Here is an 18851-nt window from a genome sequence, read left to right as displayed (position 1 = left end):
AAGTTATAAAGTATCCTACTGTGATTTTTTGGAATGCTGAGTAACTATATACCAGTAAAATAATTGGCGCTGAGTTGCTCAACTTTCAATTTCATGTGTTTCTACAAGCATCATCACACACATATCTCTGGAACTGAAATAATACCTACAGAGATTGTGAAGAAACAATTCCGGGTATTGCTTTTTAGCTTTACTCCTTCCCAATATATGTAACTCACCGGAATGATGATAATAACGACTGTGTCTATAGAATAATCCGGTGGTAACGTCATGAAAGAAAAAACTATTTATTAGTAAATCTCACAGATGTTACATTTGTTTCCTGTAAGTTATTTAAAAGTCAATACACATTTTGATAAAAAAAATAACCAAGGATATATGATCCACTTTTTATTATTTAATGGTACTTCTAAGAGAACTGTTTAATGTTCATGACACATAAATATGCAGTCAGCTTTAAACACTTTTGTACCTGTTTCCTAATCTGCCGTGGAAATATAATACAGAGACCATAACTTAGCTTGTTGTCCTGTGTCTCATAATGAATGCAGGCATATATCAGAAGTACGTCTTCATAAATTGGGGCACAATTACATGAAAATAAAACATAAACACATAATCATAGTAAGAAAACATATAGTGAATGGAATGTTTCTCTTTGCACTCACAAATTGTCAAGATCACAGAAGCTTATCAAAACCAATCATTTTATTCCTCGGTTCTAAAAACAAATAAAACAATACCAATGGCACAGTATCATGGCTTATACTTTGTAAACAATAAACAGACACTTACAGTGTATATTGCACAATCATATATCCAGATAACTATGAGGACTGAGTGAGCGATGTCCTAATAGGCGACGTGCCCCTAGTTCTATAGTAGAGGCCAGTACACAGAAGGAAAAAATATTGATGGGACAGATAATTAAATGAACTATTATAACTCAATTCCATATATCTCATCCAGTGTAAAAACTTGGAGACAGATTAAAACATTAAAGGAAAGTAGCAGAAGAATATTAGTCAGTACAAACAATATACATAAACTATGGTAAATATAGCCTAGTAAATTAATGGCACCTAGAACTAACTGTGTACCTAAATGCACAATCAGGACTAACAGGACTTGGACAAAAAGTCTAATTTAGAATATCAATAACATAAATTCTACTAAATATTATGTATCATAATTCTATATTGCATTCAGTGTAATGCAAAGCAAATGATACAGTTACATAATGAAGGGCCCTCAAAAATTCTCTACTAAACATTACATTTGTTTTCATTAATACGTGTTAAAGCTAACATTGGTTTTAATGTTTACACAGATTATTGGTTTGTATTTCAAGGCATCTATATATCTTTTGTGGCAGTGAGTTCTGGTTTCCGGATGTCCAATATCTAGTCTAGTGAAGTTTAGTCTTTGATTCCATAGAAATACATTTTGGACATGATTTACTGTCTTCACCTGTGCTTTCTGTTGAGATGGTATCTCTTTGACCTGAGGTTATTACTAGTTTAACATATTTGGTTAACTCGGGGCTGATGTTGGAGGAGTTTAAAATGGATGAAGACCTTGAAAGTCCAAAGTAATGCGTGTGGTTATGATTATAATGAAAATGTCTACAAGTCCCGTATTACTGTATAGTAAGAACATTTCTTGATTTCTTGCTGTAATTTTTTCTTCTATATATTTCCCTTTTATATCTGCAATTACCCGAGGAAGGACCGGATTAAGGGCCTTCAGAGCCCCAGAAAAAATATTAATATGACAACCTTAATCTAAGACTCTATGATTAGCTAAGATTAGCTATGACTAGCATCGGTTTCGTAAATGTACCACTAGCTGTTTACTGGTAGCATCACAGGATTTACAAAATATAATGTATTGCTGCATTAGAATTAGTGCTGCAATAAAATCTGGGTAGAATAGTAATAATACTGTTTCTACAAAAGTCTCCCTCGGGGGTGGGCACTAATATATTATATGACATTTATATGACATTTCTCAAAGTTACCAGACATTATGGAGATCATTTTTCCACAAGCCCCATTAACTCGTACAAGCTTTGTCATGAGCTCCTGTGTGCTATAAAGACTTGTTGTCTGACCATGGGGTTGTAGTTCTGACACTATCCTTAAGATCTGCTGCTTTGACAGCCATAGTTAACTGAATTCTGTGTTATCTCTGCCTCTGACATCTAACTGTGGTCCTGTAGTTAAAAAAACCAAAATTGCATGCTCCAAATCAATATTGAGTTTGAAACCTTGGTTATTAAATCAGAAAGTGTTCCCATTGATTTCAACTTCCTACCACCAATTGGCTGCTTCAAGGACGGCAGCTGCAAGGATGCAGTTTCTACGCCGGATGTGTTTTTGAAACATTTTTTATTTTGTTTCTGAAAAATGCATATTAAAATAGTCAAAGAATATGCATTCTTTTTTAGCGGGGCTTTCAGGAAAGTAAACTCTCCATTTAAGAATATATAACTACACCTGTTATAAAACAAGTTGCAAAGATTGTTAAATACAAAAATATAGTTACCGTATTTGCTCGATTATAAGACGAGGTTTTTTTCAGAGCAAATGCTCTGAAAAATACCCCTCGTCCTATAATTGGGGTCGTCTTATAATCAGACCTCAAATAGGTCTGACTATGAGACTAAGATCCAGATCCCCGCAGCGCTGCAGGGGACCTGGATCCTCCTGGCTTCCCCCCATCACCACCACTTACCGGTGAGTCCCCAGTGTGTAGACGTCTCCGCGATTCGCGTAGACAACTTTCGCTGCAGTCAGAAGGAGGTGCGGTTAGCAGCGGGGGTTGTCTGTGTCCATTGCGCAGACCTTCCCCGGCTGTCAGAGATCAGATTTCTGCGCACCGGTGCGGGGAATTCTCTCTGACAGTCGGGGGTGTATGCACGGTAATAGGTCAGGTATATGCTGGGAAATATGTTCTAAGCAAAAGAGACAGTCTATATAAGTACAGACTTATCACTTAAATATTTCATAGACTTCCAACTCTTTTCTATAATCATACAGACACATACCAACAGTGATATCCATGTAAAAAAAAAGTTACAGTTAATCTTACTCAAGTCATACGAAAACAGACAGGCCAAACTTATGAAACTAACAACTTTTCATACTATCGTCTAACAAATGTACCCTGTCAACCACCGTTTTGGCCTAAAAAATCTTCTTAGTACGGTATTTATCAACTGAGCATACAAAAACATCTGTTCTGTTTGTGGTACTTTTTTTAAAAAGTAATTGTATTCATATAACCTATGCATAAGTCATAAGAGTATAAATATAATAAATGGCACTTATTAAATACACTAGTACGCATCTGGTTAACGCCCGACTTTGTCAACAGGTTTTTTTTTTGCAGACTTCCGGATCCAACAACTGTACTTCAAACATACATGACATATTTTTCGTTATATTAAATAAAAATAGTAAAATGCGAATGATTTCTGGAACAAAGTTCTTTATATATATATATATATATATATATATTAATATATATTAAAAACAATGACTTATAGTGGTTGCAATGTCTCAATTACTAAACGAAGTAATATTGGATACCTCACCTGCTCTTTCAGGTGTCAGCTGCTGAACTATGATGTGCATGAGGCACCTTTTTATTGATATGAATGAATAGAAGTCAAACACTGCAGATGTGATATTTATCTAAATGCTGCTGAGTAACAAAGTTCACTAACTGACAGCCGGAGGACTCAATGTGATCATGGATTACAACTACTATTCTCCTTAGCCAGTACCATATGCGTCTCTGGGAACAGTGAAAATTTATATGGACGTATTTTCATGGTGATAATCATATGTGCAGTTCAAAATCATTATAGGACACAGATCCTGTGAATGTCTGGGTTTGATCTGTGGAAAACCAGTCCTCGGACCACTAATGCCTAAAGGCTTAGCAAAAGTGTGGAAAAGCTCATTTCTTCAAAGCTAATCGGGGTGTGTGTGTTTGGGGGGGGTCCTACTGATAAACCTACGTGCCAGGGAGTTCTGGCAAATATCGCAATGTATGCGTTTTTTGGAAAAAAATGTAATATTGTAAGAAATGCATACTGTCAAAATTTAAGGTGTCCAAATAGGAACACCTCTGTTGGATGCATGGCTACTGTTTGGGAGGGGCATAGATGTGATGTCTTCTCTCGAGATCTGGTGCTGCGTTATTTGATGCTCTCAGTATATATCATAGCTGTGATGTCAGGCACATGGAAAAGGACTTGAGAGAGGTCACATGATGTGAGGATGTTGGGTAAGGACGTATATAGTGAGTGACAGTTGGAAGGAAGCCATTGGGGCAAAAACTGGTGATTTCAGTTATTATGTTACCTCTACAAATCTTCTAAACTGTTAATGAAGAGTTTTCCAGAATTCCAGGTTTTCCAGAATAATTTCTGCGAGTTTAAAACAATAGGCACACTCAGGAGGGGCCATAGATGCTTAGTGTCAGAAGTGTCACTTTATGGTGCTCAGCTACCAAGTGTCATATAAAAAGAGATATAGGATAACACACTGGAGAAGAAAAAGGTTCAGCCTTAGTAATTGAGAAGCATTTCGAATTTATCCTGGTAACTGGATGAAAAAATGAGTATCTATAAGAGGAGTCAAGTTATCTACCACCCTTTAAAGAGCATTAAAAAGAATATGGTAAAGATGCCTCTGTATGTTTCTAGGAAGTGTGCCATAACATTTAAATTCCACAGCGACTCTTCATTCAAGCCTACATGGCAGAAAGACAAAAAAGGAAAACAAAAGGCAACATGCGGAAGGTAACAAGTTCACAAAGGAGACTGCAACACAGCAGGTCCTAGGATTCCACACCTTAAGAGGCCATTAAAAACCTGTAACACATAGACACAGCCAGTGACCTATGGAAAGTTAATGCTGTTGTGAACAAAGTTGTGCTTGAAAGGGGGCTAAGGGCGTAGCTTGTAAATGAATACTAGGTCTTGTGTGTGCCCTACAGAGAGACACAACTAAAATTGATGGGTTATAGTAAAAAAATATTTACATGGGAATTACTCTTTTTTCATACATCTCATAGACTAGGAATTCTATTTGGCATCCTTAACAGACCTTTCAAGAGCACTTAAGACTACAACATGAATTATTGTGAAACAGATAGTGCAAGACACTGTAATTGATATGTGAATAAGTAGCTCATTTTCAATATAGGGAGGGTTGTACCTCTTGTGCTAGATACTCGTGCAGGCAGCGACAGGACATTGGGATGCTTATATACTCTGATGGTAAGATTAAACAGGGGTTTTCTTATTTCACTCACAAATGCCATTTGTTGGTGGCTACGTCAAAAAAAATAAAGGGAGGCTAGTAACATTTTCAAGAAGACTTATATCCATGAACTAAATACTTATATCCATGAACCATCATTTTAAACAGGGATCGGGCTTGGAGTTTCTATAGTCTGCTTGTGTGGATGTTAACAACAAGTTCTGGTTATGCCAATGGGAGTCTTAAATAACTCAAAAGTGTGCAGGTAAGTTAAGCATTTTAGCTCCCCGACTTTACCGTGCATTATAAAGGGCCAGGCCCATCGAACTTCTCCAAGAAGCGCCCAGCGAGTCCAGTATAACGCAATTTCTGTTTCAAATGTATAATATGCCTGAAGAAGAGACCTAGATGGTCTCTAAAGCTTGCAATCCTTTATATTTCACTTGACCAATGAAGGTATCATCTTTACCAAATTTTCTAGTTATTTGCTACCAACCCAAAATATTTCAAAATTGTTTAGGGTGTTAGAGAGGGTTTTAATATCCCCCAAAACCTAACAAAAGAAGCATGTGCGCTTTTACTGTAGTAATCTCTAAATTCTCAATTAATCACTTAGTGCACCTTCATCTTGCATCAAGGTTGTACCATAGTGTAGAAGCTTTGCCAAGTTTAATGTAATTTAATGGTGTATTTCATGTCTATATATTTAAAATGCAATCTCAGCAAATTCTCCCAATACTTTTGTCCATATAGTGTATATATAACACATCCACACAAAACATACTTCTGTTTCCACAACGCATTCTATGTATATAGTGCACAATGGATCTGAAATGTATTTATTTCTGGGGGTTTTTTTATTTGCTTTTTTAATGTATTTTCTCAACTACTATGTTGTATACATTTTTAAACCATAAATGACAAATTATCAATGTACTGGATGCTAATATGATACAGTTATATGGCTTAAATTAAACTGAAACCTCACTCTGTGAAACCACAATCCACTGTCTTCATGTCTCACTGGTCACTTGCATTCTCCATAATGAGTCAACCAAGTCATTGTGTAAAAGTCCACCCAGTTTAGTATTCTGACTCCTTTCAAGAGGCCATTGTACAAGGCTGAGACAAAGAATACATATTTCCTGTGTTATGGTTGTCTACAACTTTGTGTAGGTAGTACAAATGGTAAACCTATTGTGATGACTTGAAAGTATTTTGTTGCCTAAACGTTTTGCACTCAAGTGTGCAGAAACAAAATACTCACATAGGATGTATTACTTGTTTTCTTTACACTTACCTTTTCATGCAAAACAGATTCATTGTAATCCCTTTACTCCAAAAAAAAAAAAGCAGTGCATTCTAATACTTTGATTTTTTGTTTATGTATCAGTTACAACGGGAAACATTTTGTATGTTCACTCAACGTTCAACTCAAATTCAGTTCCTGGTTTACCGAGTAAACTTCATAGGCATAGAAAGGCAACTCACTAAATTTTGAGTTATATGTTAGTTTACGCAACATGAAAAAAAATCTCACCAGAGAACATGAAACTTTTTACACAGTAGGGTTAATGAGAAAAAATGTTTACCAGATTTCCATGGTGTATTGAACCCTGTATTTTTATGATCACACAGGTATAATAAGTGAAAAAAAGATTCAAAAGCATAAACATCTGCATGCGTGCACAAACCCAGGGAATTGCTATCCTCTATTGCGAAAGACCAAAGCACTGAGATTTGTTAAAGAAGGAACAAGTTATTGTTGAGTTGGAATGAGATTAAATGGTTCTTTTTCATGCCATCAAGGAAGTAATTTAGGCCCTTGCTGTGCAAGCCTTCTTGGTGCACAAGTGGATCTTTTGATGCCAACACTAATGACATTTACTAATACATTTTGTAATTATTAATTACCAGTCATGTTCAGGGTGTTTCTTATCATATCACTGTTTATTTATACGGAAATGCGTGCTTAGTTTTTCTTAACTGCACTCAACTGCACACAGTTGAGTATTAATTTTACTCATGTAGAATGACTTATTCAGAAACGTTGGCATTCGGATCCAGAATAGGACAGGAAGTATAGACAGTTTCAGAAGGCCCCAAGATTTGTGTTATATGGGTGACGTCCATAAAGACATGGTTGGATGCGTTTGGGGTGGAAGACCTTGACTGGCCAGCACACAGCCCTGCCTTCAACCCCATCGAACAAAATTGGGATGAACTGGAATGGAGATTGCGAGCCAGGCCTTCGCGTTCCAACGTCAGTGCCTGACCTCACAAATGCTCTACTGGATGAATAGGCATAAATTCCCACAGAAACTCTTCAAACTTTTCTGGAAAGCCTTCCAAGAATTGTTACAAATAAAGTCGCTCAACACCTTGTTGTTGAATTAAATACACCTCACTTAACTACTAGAGTGCTGAGCGACTTTATTTGTGATATTTTGGGGTGCTGGTGGAGCCCAGTTCGAGCACCAAAAATATTGGCGTGCTGTTCTACTATTTCTACATTGGTATATGATCCAAGAAGTGTTGAGGCTGTTACAGCTGCAAAGGGGGTACCAACTACATATTAATAGCTATGTATTTAGAACGTGATGTCATACAAGTCCCTGTTAGTGTAATGGCCTGGTATCCCAATGCTTTTGTCCATATAGTGTACATATCTAAGGTAATCCATGTATTAAACGCTTCTTATGGTACTGAAGTTTATAAACACATCATCAATTGAGGTTCTACGAATTTAAAGCATCTCATAGCACTGACAGAATTGCTTGAAACAGAAACAGCTTGTTCGGTTTATAATGTATGTAAACCATTTCTAAATAATTATAATAGAAAGCTATAATTCATTATTGTACTTTTAATAATAAACATGACGTTGTGGCTCTATATTGTTACTGAATTATGTCAAGCCCCCCAAGGGCAGATTGGAATGACATTGCTTAATCAAAACTATGAAATTCTAAAGTATCCAATAGAAATATTTTATTTACATAAAGTGCAACAAGGTCCAATTATAGTGCAAGTGCTGGACTATGATTGGATGTTGGTCTTGCCTGGCATGACTAAGATTTGAGTCGTGGTGTGGAAATTACGATAGGACCTTTAAAATAAAAGAGGCCTCTTAAGCGTATGTGGCATTGCATTTTTATATTAGCAGTAGTATAGCTAGCAACGTGTGCTAAGTATGTTTTTGAGAACTGAAGCAGAACAGGAAAACAAAAAGATTTACATGGGTGCAGGGGTGGGCTGACACGGGGGTAAATTTTAAAACAGCACCAGTCAATTTTGGCTGACTCACTCTAAGAGGTAGGATCGTAGTGGCGTTAATGACCCTGCGGTAAAAGCATGGCTGCTTGTACAATGTGAGGCACGCTATAAGAACTTAAGGGAATGTAAGGGCGTAGAGCTGTGAGGTGGAATTTGATGCAATTTTCATCATAAATATTTATATGATTACATTTTATACTACATCATGTAATGCTCACATGAAACAGGCAAACGATGAAGTTACTCTTTGAGTCCTTTTGCATTTAATATTACATGAATATAGTTTACAATGACATAAAAGTATGACGTGAGGTCCTCTTTAAGATATTTAGTATTATGGAAAAATGCAGCTGTCCTTTTGAAGTTGTCTGCTATGTCCGACTGTAGATAGTGATCTGTCACTCACTGTTACAACAACAAAACACTTGCATAAGTATCTCAGTTAACTTCCTCCTTCTGCTGATTGGCTTTAGCACACAATGATAGCATCAAGACTCAAGTTGATTAGCTGAGATATGGCAGCGAGAAAAAAAAAATCTCAGACACTTCATATTTTCTAAAATTGTTTTCATTACAAAAAATACATAAAATTAAATGTATCCTCAGCTTTCTCTAGAGTGAAGCCAAATTTATTTATTTATTTTTTTAAATGGCATTCAAGTTTCACTTCTCAGGATCTGAACACCAAACTGATTTCACATTTGGCTCAGTATACAGTACACAACATGTAGATCCCAATTGCGTATTTAAGTATTGAACCAATGGCTAAGGTAAATAAATGATGCTGTCGGACAGCAGTTACCATAACATTTTGTTTTCTAACCAGCAAAGCGTGACACTGTTGTTCACAAAACAGCAAAAAAGGATCAGAAAGGGGCTTCTAACTTTTGCTTGGGGACCACGTGGCATTAACAAACTAGAGTTTATGGTACAAGGGGAGCAAAATAAGATGTTAGTCCATGTCTGTTGTGTTGCTGGACAACAAACAAATTTACCTGAACTGTCCCAAAATTAATTAGGCCTTACAAGATATGAGGTTCCCTGGCACTCAGGGGGTTATGACATCACACTATCCATTACTTTTGTACCATACACTTTTGAAGTTACAAAGTTGACAGCTTAGGAGTGGTGGTGTGAATAGTGTAAGGAAAGGAACACTGTTTAACAATGCTCAACATGATAGCACCTGCTTGCTGAGTGAGAAAACATTCCTGAGACTGTTTGGCATGGACGGCTTGCTTCCCAGAATTCAGGTTGCGAGTGTCAAAACCAAAGCTAGGAAAACAGTGCAGCATAGTGAAAACACAAACTTATAGCAGAGTCCAGACCCACACACATTGCTAATGAATGTGCATATGAGGGCATAGGAGTGCTTATAAGAATGTTGCTGTTAATTTTAGAATTTTTCTTCCACAACATTCATCACTTCAGCAGTAATTAGGAGCTATTCTTTTCAGGAACAAAACAAAGATAAATTGAGTGTTCAGATGTCAGTTGAAGAGATACATGTCCTAAATCAAGAACAATTAATATATACAAGCTTTCTGAGTTTGACAATATTAGCGCTTTTTCAAATCAATAATTACAGATGTGTTGAGAAAAAAACAGCAAATAGCATATATATAAAATCAAAGCTTTATTTTCCTCACAAACATGTGTGCCAAGTTGTTTGTGGTACTTCCTGAGATAGAACCAAGGGCATTGTAAAGGAAATGAGATCAATCTCGTACGATATGAAGTTTCCAAATATCTTCATCTCAAAATTAAAATTAATCTTTCACCCAGCCAAGATGGACGAGTAGCCTAAGGAATGAAAGCTCTACTCCGTTAATCTGTCAATCAGTTTGTAACCCTATTACTTAACCCTGCAGCATTCTTATTATTGTTTGATAGAGCACCATCAAATTCTGTCACGCTCGTGTACCATGAATAACTAATATTAAAATAAGGAAGGACTAGCACTAAGTAACTATTTTTTGTTCAATATAGAAAATGATCCCTTTGGGGATCTCTCATAAGACACATATGCCAGTGATGTCTCTGTGAGATCACTGGGCTCTCTGTAAAGTTTTGATTTATTTTTATGTTTAATGTTTCTTATTTTTGAAAGGGGGAGAAATTCTTCTCTCTGTGAACCCTTTGGGCTGATAGGATTTACATGGGTGATCCCAATGGGTGCAAACAGCGACCAGGAGACGCCAGGAGAAGGCCTTTCCTCAAAACGCCTTCCAGCGCACCTCAGCATTGACGTCTACCCGAAGAGAATGCTTAATCATTCATTCATATAATCAAATTGTACTGGTGCTTTTTACACATGTGATGCTTGCTTCTACAGACAGCCTGATCTCCCGTGCAGCAGCATGGAGATGTACACGCATTGGCAGCTGCAGGATTTTTCCAGAAGAAGCTAAATATCCTCCCCACCTTTCCCCTCTTCCATTCAAATACCTCTTCCACATCGCCTACCTTTGTTGGTTCAGGAGAGGGGTTCCAGTGGGAGGCAAATGTTAGTTAGGATCTCCCTTGAACCCGGCTTAAAATCACTCAAGGGAGCCGGAGGTCTGTTAAAGACCTCCGATACCGCTCCCTTGCAATCCACGCGGCAACAGCTGCTGTGAGCCGGGGTTTGTTGCCAGATCCCGGTGCACAACACTGAAGCCGCGCCCATCGCCGTCCGTGCCCTCTGAACCGGAAGAAGACAGAAGAACTGAAGAAGAGGAGTGAAGAGGATGAAAAGGAGCTGTAAGGAGAAAAGAGGAAAGGTAGGAAAGCATTCAGTGACAGTGGATTGGTACGTGTGGATTAGTATATGTGTGGATTGGTAAGTGTGGCTTGGTAAGTGTGTGAGAGTGATGGGTGTTATGCTGTACCATTTCCAATGTATTTTTCATTATATAATTATGCTCTAAAGTACATCATAACTCCCATCACTCTATACTGTTCCATACAGTGGCAGAGCTGGGAGACAGAGGCCTTGCAACCCCCACCACAGGACTCATGAAAGGTAAGCGAACTTCAAAGAGGGAGAGGGTAGATAGTTAGGAGGGGTAGATAGGGAGAAGGGAGTGAGAAGGGGTAGATAGGGCAGAAGGGAGTGAGAAGGGTTAGATAGGGCAATCATACTCCTATCATGCCAAGTCTGCGAGTACATCCTGGAATCTGGGTATGCCTGGGCATGATAGGAATGTGATTGCTGTTAATCATATATATATATATATTAATATTGTTATTTAATTGTTTTGTCCTATTTTGGTGTGTTACTTACTTTAAATAAAAGTGTTAGATTTTTTTTTATGGTGTGGGGGGGTCATTTTCGGTTTCAGTCCAGAATTCGTTTCGGTGCATCCCTACTACTAATGAAGTTGTAGGCCTACACCACATCAATGTTTGGTTTAGTATATAGTGATAGGAGTTATGCTGCACTATTGTCAATGTATGGCTCAATGTATAGTGATAGGGATTACGCTGTACCACCGTCATTGTCTGCCTCAGTATATAGTGGTAGGTGTTATTCTGTACCACCGTCAATTTCTGCCTCAGTATATAGTGATGAGTGTTATGCTGTACCACCGTCAATGTCTGCCTCAGTATATAATAATAACAGTAAAGCTGTACCACCTTCAGTGTCTGCGCCGGTATATAACGGTAGAAGCTATGCAGTTTTAAAGTGTGTGTGTGGGGGGTGCCACATACAGGATCCACCCCAGGTGCCAAATATTCTAGGTACGCCCCTGAGACAAGGCACACGACACTGGAACTAATAAATAGCAGATGTGAGTTCCACTATAGCAGAAGTTTACAAGAATATGTACAAGAAAACCTGTTTTTTTTTGTTTCTGTGAAGACAACATATGGAAAACTGTTCTTAAAACAAAAAAAGGGAAATTCTTAAACTGTGGCATGGCTATGAGTCCGATAAAACTGTTTCTCAAGACAAGGCCTCATGTACTCCATTATTCTCATCATAACCTCTTTATGTTGCACATCAGAACAAGGCAAAAATATATACATACATATTTAGGTATAACCGTCCTCCCTCATGTGACACAAATCGCACACCACCCCCTATATTAATCTCTAGGGACAGCTTTTTCTAAGCATGATATACAACAGGCAACCCTAGGACAAGGTCTGCAAGTACTTGATTTACTTATTTTCAACATTTGTGCTAAACGATAATTCCATATGAGGCAGTCTTATCTACTTATCCACGCAAAGGAACTGTATTGTGTCAAGCTGACTTCTTATAGCCCATGTTTAAACTATATATTTTAAAAATACTGTAACTCTTTTTCCTCCTACTTGGAAAATTAGCTTATTTTTTCATGCCATTGAAAGTAGCTAATAGGTGACAGTGGGTATGTGTGAAGGGAGGGCCAGTACTCCACTCCACAGTTCACTTGCAACAGTATGTAATTAACAATATGCGTTAAAAAGGACCTTGTTGAACATTGAGATATTAGTATTCGAGCTAATACATTTATATATAATGATGTATTTTACTGTAACATAATTTGCCTGTGCTCTGACATAGCGTGTGAGGACCTTGAGGGTGCAGAAGAGCCGGGATAAGACAACAAATGTAGGCTGCGTGTGTGTAAATAAACATGTTAGTGTGCATGCTAAGTATGTGTGTGTATGTCTGTATGTTACTGTGTGTAAATACATATGCTTGTGTGTTAACATGTGTAATTATTTTACTTTGTGTGAAAATGTATGTGTGTAAGTAGGTTAGTATGTTACTGTGTGTAAGTACATATGCTAGTGTGTGTGTTAAGCATGCAATTATTTTACTTTGTGTGAAAATGTTACTGTATGTGTGTAAGTAGGTTAGTATGTTACTGTGTGTAAGTACATATGCTAGTGTGTGTTAAGCATGTGTAATTATTTTACTTTGTGTGAAAATGTTACTGTATGTGCGTAAGTAGGTAAGTATGTTACTGTGTGTAAGTACATATGCTAGTGTGTGGGTAAACATCCTGGGTTTAGGCTGTTTTTGTACTGTGCATAAGCAATTATAGGGTCAGTTTTAACAAGACTATAAATTGTGACTCTTTTTGTAGCAATAGAGAGGCTTATGAAAAGTAGTAGGTAAAAGTGTCCACAGAGGGAAGATACCAATTTCTATTCATTGTGTACTTTTTAATCGCTGCATGGTCACTAACTCTCCTTGCTACCTTATAAAGTTGGGGAAGAGGTGTTTTCTGGATGATGACCGGTAGCATGAAGCATGGTGTTCCTAACTGTAGGTTTGCAGAAGGCATTGCTGGATAGTGAATCTGAAGCATTATTGGAATTAAGTACATCCAAGTATGAAATCTCAGTAGTACTCTAAGTTAAAATCCACTTTATGATGTGAGCGATCGATTTCATCAACAGCTGTAGAAGTGGATCAATTTTCTGCATACATTTCAAAGTTGGATCACTAGTGAGCATTTTAGACATTAATATGTTCTCTTGATATACTTTACAGTCTTGCAAGAGTATAGTTCCAACTTTTATTGTGATTTGCCCTCTGATTGCTTTCAATGGCAGCGTATTATTCCGTAGTAAAGTTAGGGTACATTTTGGAAGATTTTTTATGTGTAACAGTTTGGTCAGTACACCTTGGGATTGTTATAACTGGATTTTTTTGCGAAAAATCTATTATGGAATAGGACAGTGAAACTTGTATAAATCTATTTTCAAATCAAAACATCTTGCTTTGGAAGCAGGTACAAATCTTTACAACAACTGTAAGGGAAGTAAAATTGCGTGAAGATAAGTTGTGTGAAGGTAAACGTTTAGCACTTTTTGTGCGTGCAATGAATTTGTACAAGCTTTAATTTTAACAGATTTTGCCTAATTTGTGCATTTATATGAATCTCCAAAAACAAGGTGGGGCACCCAACAAAGGAAACAAAAATGAACAAGAAACTTCTGAATTTATTATTTTAGAATTAAAACGGAACAAAACAGTTGGATGAGATCCCAGAAAAAGCTGTACAAGGTTGCAAGTGAATAAGATAAGGAGAGGTGAGGTGTGGAGTAAACAATTAGAAGTTAAGGTGACGTGTAGTTTTACTAAAGTACTACACACGGTCACTCTAACACACACTTACCTTTCCTTTAACCTGTCTTCGCAGGTACTTGCACACTGTGCAAACTGGCAGGTTATTATTAGCAGCATGCCGTGTATGAAGTTTTGTATGAGGCTATGATGTGGTTGTTTTGGCATTATAAGTCTACTGATCCGTGAATCCGTGTGGATTTCTGGATCACCATTGTAGGATGGAGTCCTACTGCTGAATGTCTCTGAAGAGAAACAGAGCAACCCAGGCAAGAATGAGGTGGGCATGGGGGCCCAGATTCCTGCAACAAAGTACCAAGAGTTGGGAAAGCAGTTGGGACAGTACAATACAAGGTCAAGGCAACCAGTAAGGCTTAGTAATGATTAATCATTGAATAATCAAGACAGGTTTCAGGAAGATATTTAATAACAAAGCAGTGATGTGTTCTCTTGGCACACCTTTTTTAGTCCTGTCTTGGATGCCAAGTACACAGTTTAGCGTATGCCCATGTGTTTATTGCCATCCACATGCCGTTTGTAGGGCAGATCAACGATCAACTAAAAGGAATAGAATGCAGATACAGGAAAGGTTTTTTCTCTTTAAAGCAGAATCTGATTTTTTTTGTATAAAAAAAAAACCCCACAACAAAATACCGTATTTGCTCTATTATAAGACAAGTTTTTTTTCCAGAGCAAATGCAGTGAAAAATACGCCTCGTCTTATATTCGAGGTCGTCTTATAAATCAAACCTCAAATAGAGGTCTGACTACAAGAATAAGATCCAGATCCCCCCGCAGTGCTGCAGGGGACCTGAATACTTCTCTCTGGCAGCCAGTGGACGTCTGTACGATAAGCACACAACCTACACTGCTACTGGCACTTCTGCCAGGGTTTCTATGATGGAGCGCCGGCGTCACATGACATTCCGGTGCTCCACCATAGAAGCCCAGGTGGAAGTATCGGCCAGCTGCCCCCACTAGACAACAGGAGTCTGGAGCACGGGGTACAAGTTTACGTGTGAAGTAATATTTACTAATTAAACTTGTTTCTTATAGAGTAGTCTATTCAGGCTTTTCTTTTTTCTAAATTAAATATTCAAATTTTGGGTGGTCGTCTTATAATTGAGCAAATACAGTATGTAAAAGGTCAACTTTTATTGTGTTACTGGAGTAGAAACCAAAAAGTAATAATAAACATCACCACTTAACAATAAGCAATGTTTATTGTAAACTGAGAGCATGTCGTCCTACAGCAACACATTAAGTCCTAGTCACAACAGACAGGGTTTTTAGCACTCTCCTGAGGTATTTGGCTACTTGTGTTGCAGTACTTACTCACTCTTAGACAGCCCAAACTGCTGTCAGACTAGTATTTTCTTTGGGCAAAGCAAACACAAATATGGCACATGCCTGAAGCTCCAGTGGGAATTTAAAGCCTTCCTTCATGCCAAATGAGAAACCCCACATTTTTTGATACATTCTAAAATTGGCAGACAGAACAAAAGACACAAATCCCTTTATAGAACAAAGCAACAAGGTTAGAGATAACAAGACAAATATTAAATATGACCAGCAAAATAAAATTCGACAAGGCACTCATAACAATCCTTGTGTGAATTTAAACCTTGCATTGTTTCCAATGTGCCTTAAGAACTCCAGCCAGTGGAAATAAAGACATAAGATCGCCTTTTGAACCCTAAGTTGTTACATGGGCTATACAGTAATAGACTCATGAAAACTCATGAAACTCTTTATCAGTACATCTTCACTTCACTATTAGCAGTTTGCTGGTCTGGATCATTCAGATCTGTGTTAACACAATGCCAAGGAGGAACGACATCGGCGATGGTCTTAGAGCAACTGTTGCTGCCCATCAATCTGGGAAGGGTTATAAGTAGACTTTTGCATTCTTATTCGGAAGAACATGAAAACAAACACAAATGTGTTTTCGTTGTTCAAACTGAATACAGAATAAACTAATATGGCGGCGGGTAAACATACATGAAGACTAATAATTTTTGTGTTGACTTTATTACACTATATTTTGTTTTCTATTTTGTGTCATGTATACTATAGTTATATATTAAAGTTATTTCCGTTTGTGCTTTTCAGAAATGAAAGGTGTTTAGTTTGTCCCCTATATATATATTATAAACTGCATTACCAAACTATGGTCAATCAGCAATTGTTGCTTGTAAAACTTGCCTTAGATGAGCAGCACCACCTAGTGGAAGAGTCTGAAACCCTCATTATGATCTTTACAGACCACAAAAACATGCTCTATTTATAATTAGCTGTAAAAAATAATAATGACAATAATAATAAACTGAAGGTAAGCCCAATGGCACCTTTTCTTTTCTAAAGTTAAAGTTTATTACTATGTTCCCATCTCTAAGGCAAATGTGCTTTTCAAACAGTTTGAACCCACCACCATTGACTCTGTACATGAGAATATCATCTCCAAAGAAAGAATCATAGCCAACCTAGATACTTTGCTCTCTCAGCTGCTTAGGCATCCACTTTTACTGAACTTAAGGCTGTTATGAATCCGGGCATAGGCAGATCCAACATATACATTCAGCTTCCCTGAAACCTCTTCAACTGTTATTCTTCTGATTTCACGAATCACTTCCAGGGTTCTCTCTTCATTCCTCATGGTTGTGGTTTGCTAATCCACTCATAGACTACTCTACAAGAGAGAACTTTATCCCCATCCCAATAGTGAGCACACGTGCAAAGATGAATTTGTGCTTCCAGCACACCTTCTGCCCACAAAACGCTGTTCCTCTTTGGTGCAATTTATAAGTTTGCAGCCATCTTCGCCCCAGGGTGAAAAACTCTTATACTAAACTGCAAAGGCAGCCGGTTTGACAGACAGAACCAGTCACATGACACGTTAAGACACGACCAATCACTACTCCTCCCACTTTCACCGTTTCCAAAGAAAATATAAATGTGCGGAAACGTTTTGAATGTTCCACGTATATATACATTAGGGCTGCAACTAATGATTATTTTCATAATCGATTAGTTGGCCGATTATTTTTCATTGATTTATTTAACTGGATGTTAAAAATAAACGGCAGAATAAAAAAAACTTTGATAAAAATGCATTTCTTGTTTTTATTTCCCAACCTACCCCCCAGATATGCACATCTGAGCCCAGGCTTCCCACACTGCCTCCCAGATATGCCACACTGCCTCCCACAAATGCCTTATATCCCGTATATGCCTTATACCCCCAGATATGTCACTTCGTCCTCCCCAGATATGCCTTATACCCCCTGATATGCCATAGTCCCCTCATAGACTCACAGACTCGCTCACAGCACACCGACACAATACTATTATAAATAAATACATTAATAATCTTCACTGCCCCCAGGATTTAGATTCCCCTTAGTTTGCCCCCCTTTACCTCTAACTACACCTTAAATTAACCTCTAGATTGTAAGCTTGCGAGCAGGGCTCTCTCCACCGAATGTATCGGTTTGTCTTAGTCTGTCAATTCTTGTCTTGTCATATCCCTTGAATTTATGTATTGTATTAAGCGCTGCGTAAATTGTTGGCGCTATATAAATAAAAGTAGGGCTGCAACTAACGATAATTTTAATAATCGATTAGTTGGCCGATTATTTTTTCGATTAATCGGATAAAAAAATTTCAATTTTTTTTCAATTTAAAATAATGTAATAAAAAACGTACAATTTACACTTTCATCTCTTTATTGCAATGGCCTCTCTCTCTCTATTCACCTTCTTATTTTACTGACATAATAATAAAAGCTACAAGAACCCAAACACTGAGTTTCTCAAACTAGGTTTTAATGCAAAGTTATTAGTAAATATTAATTCATATGTTAACTATTTTTCATATTTAACAAAAACTATGAGAAGAAAGCCTTGTTTAAATTTTTTTTTATTTACCAAACTGCCCCCGCTTATGCACATCTGACCCCCAGCTTGCCACTCTGCCCCCATATATGCCTTATACCTCTTAAATGCCAGATTCCACTGTGCCCCCTGATATGCCACTGTGCCCCTGATATGCCTTTTACCCCAGATATGTTTTATGCCCCCCTGATATGCCTAATATCGATATGCCTTATACCTCCTATATGCCCTGAAATTCATAATACCCCCCCTCCCATACACCACTCTTGCTCCTCCCCCTCCCATACACCACTCTGCCTCCTCCCCCCTCCCATACTCCACTCTGCCTCCTCCCCCCTCCCATACACCACTCTGGCT

Source organism: Sceloporus occidentalis, unplaced genomic scaffold (assembly GCF_023333645.1).
Source record: "Sceloporus occidentalis isolate IW3139 unplaced genomic scaffold, rSceOcc1.0.p SCAF_197, whole genome shotgun sequence".
Lineage (NCBI taxonomy): Eukaryota > Metazoa > Chordata > Lepidosauria > Squamata > Phrynosomatidae > Sceloporus > Sceloporus occidentalis.
Note: the sequence above shows the minus strand (reverse complement) of the source record.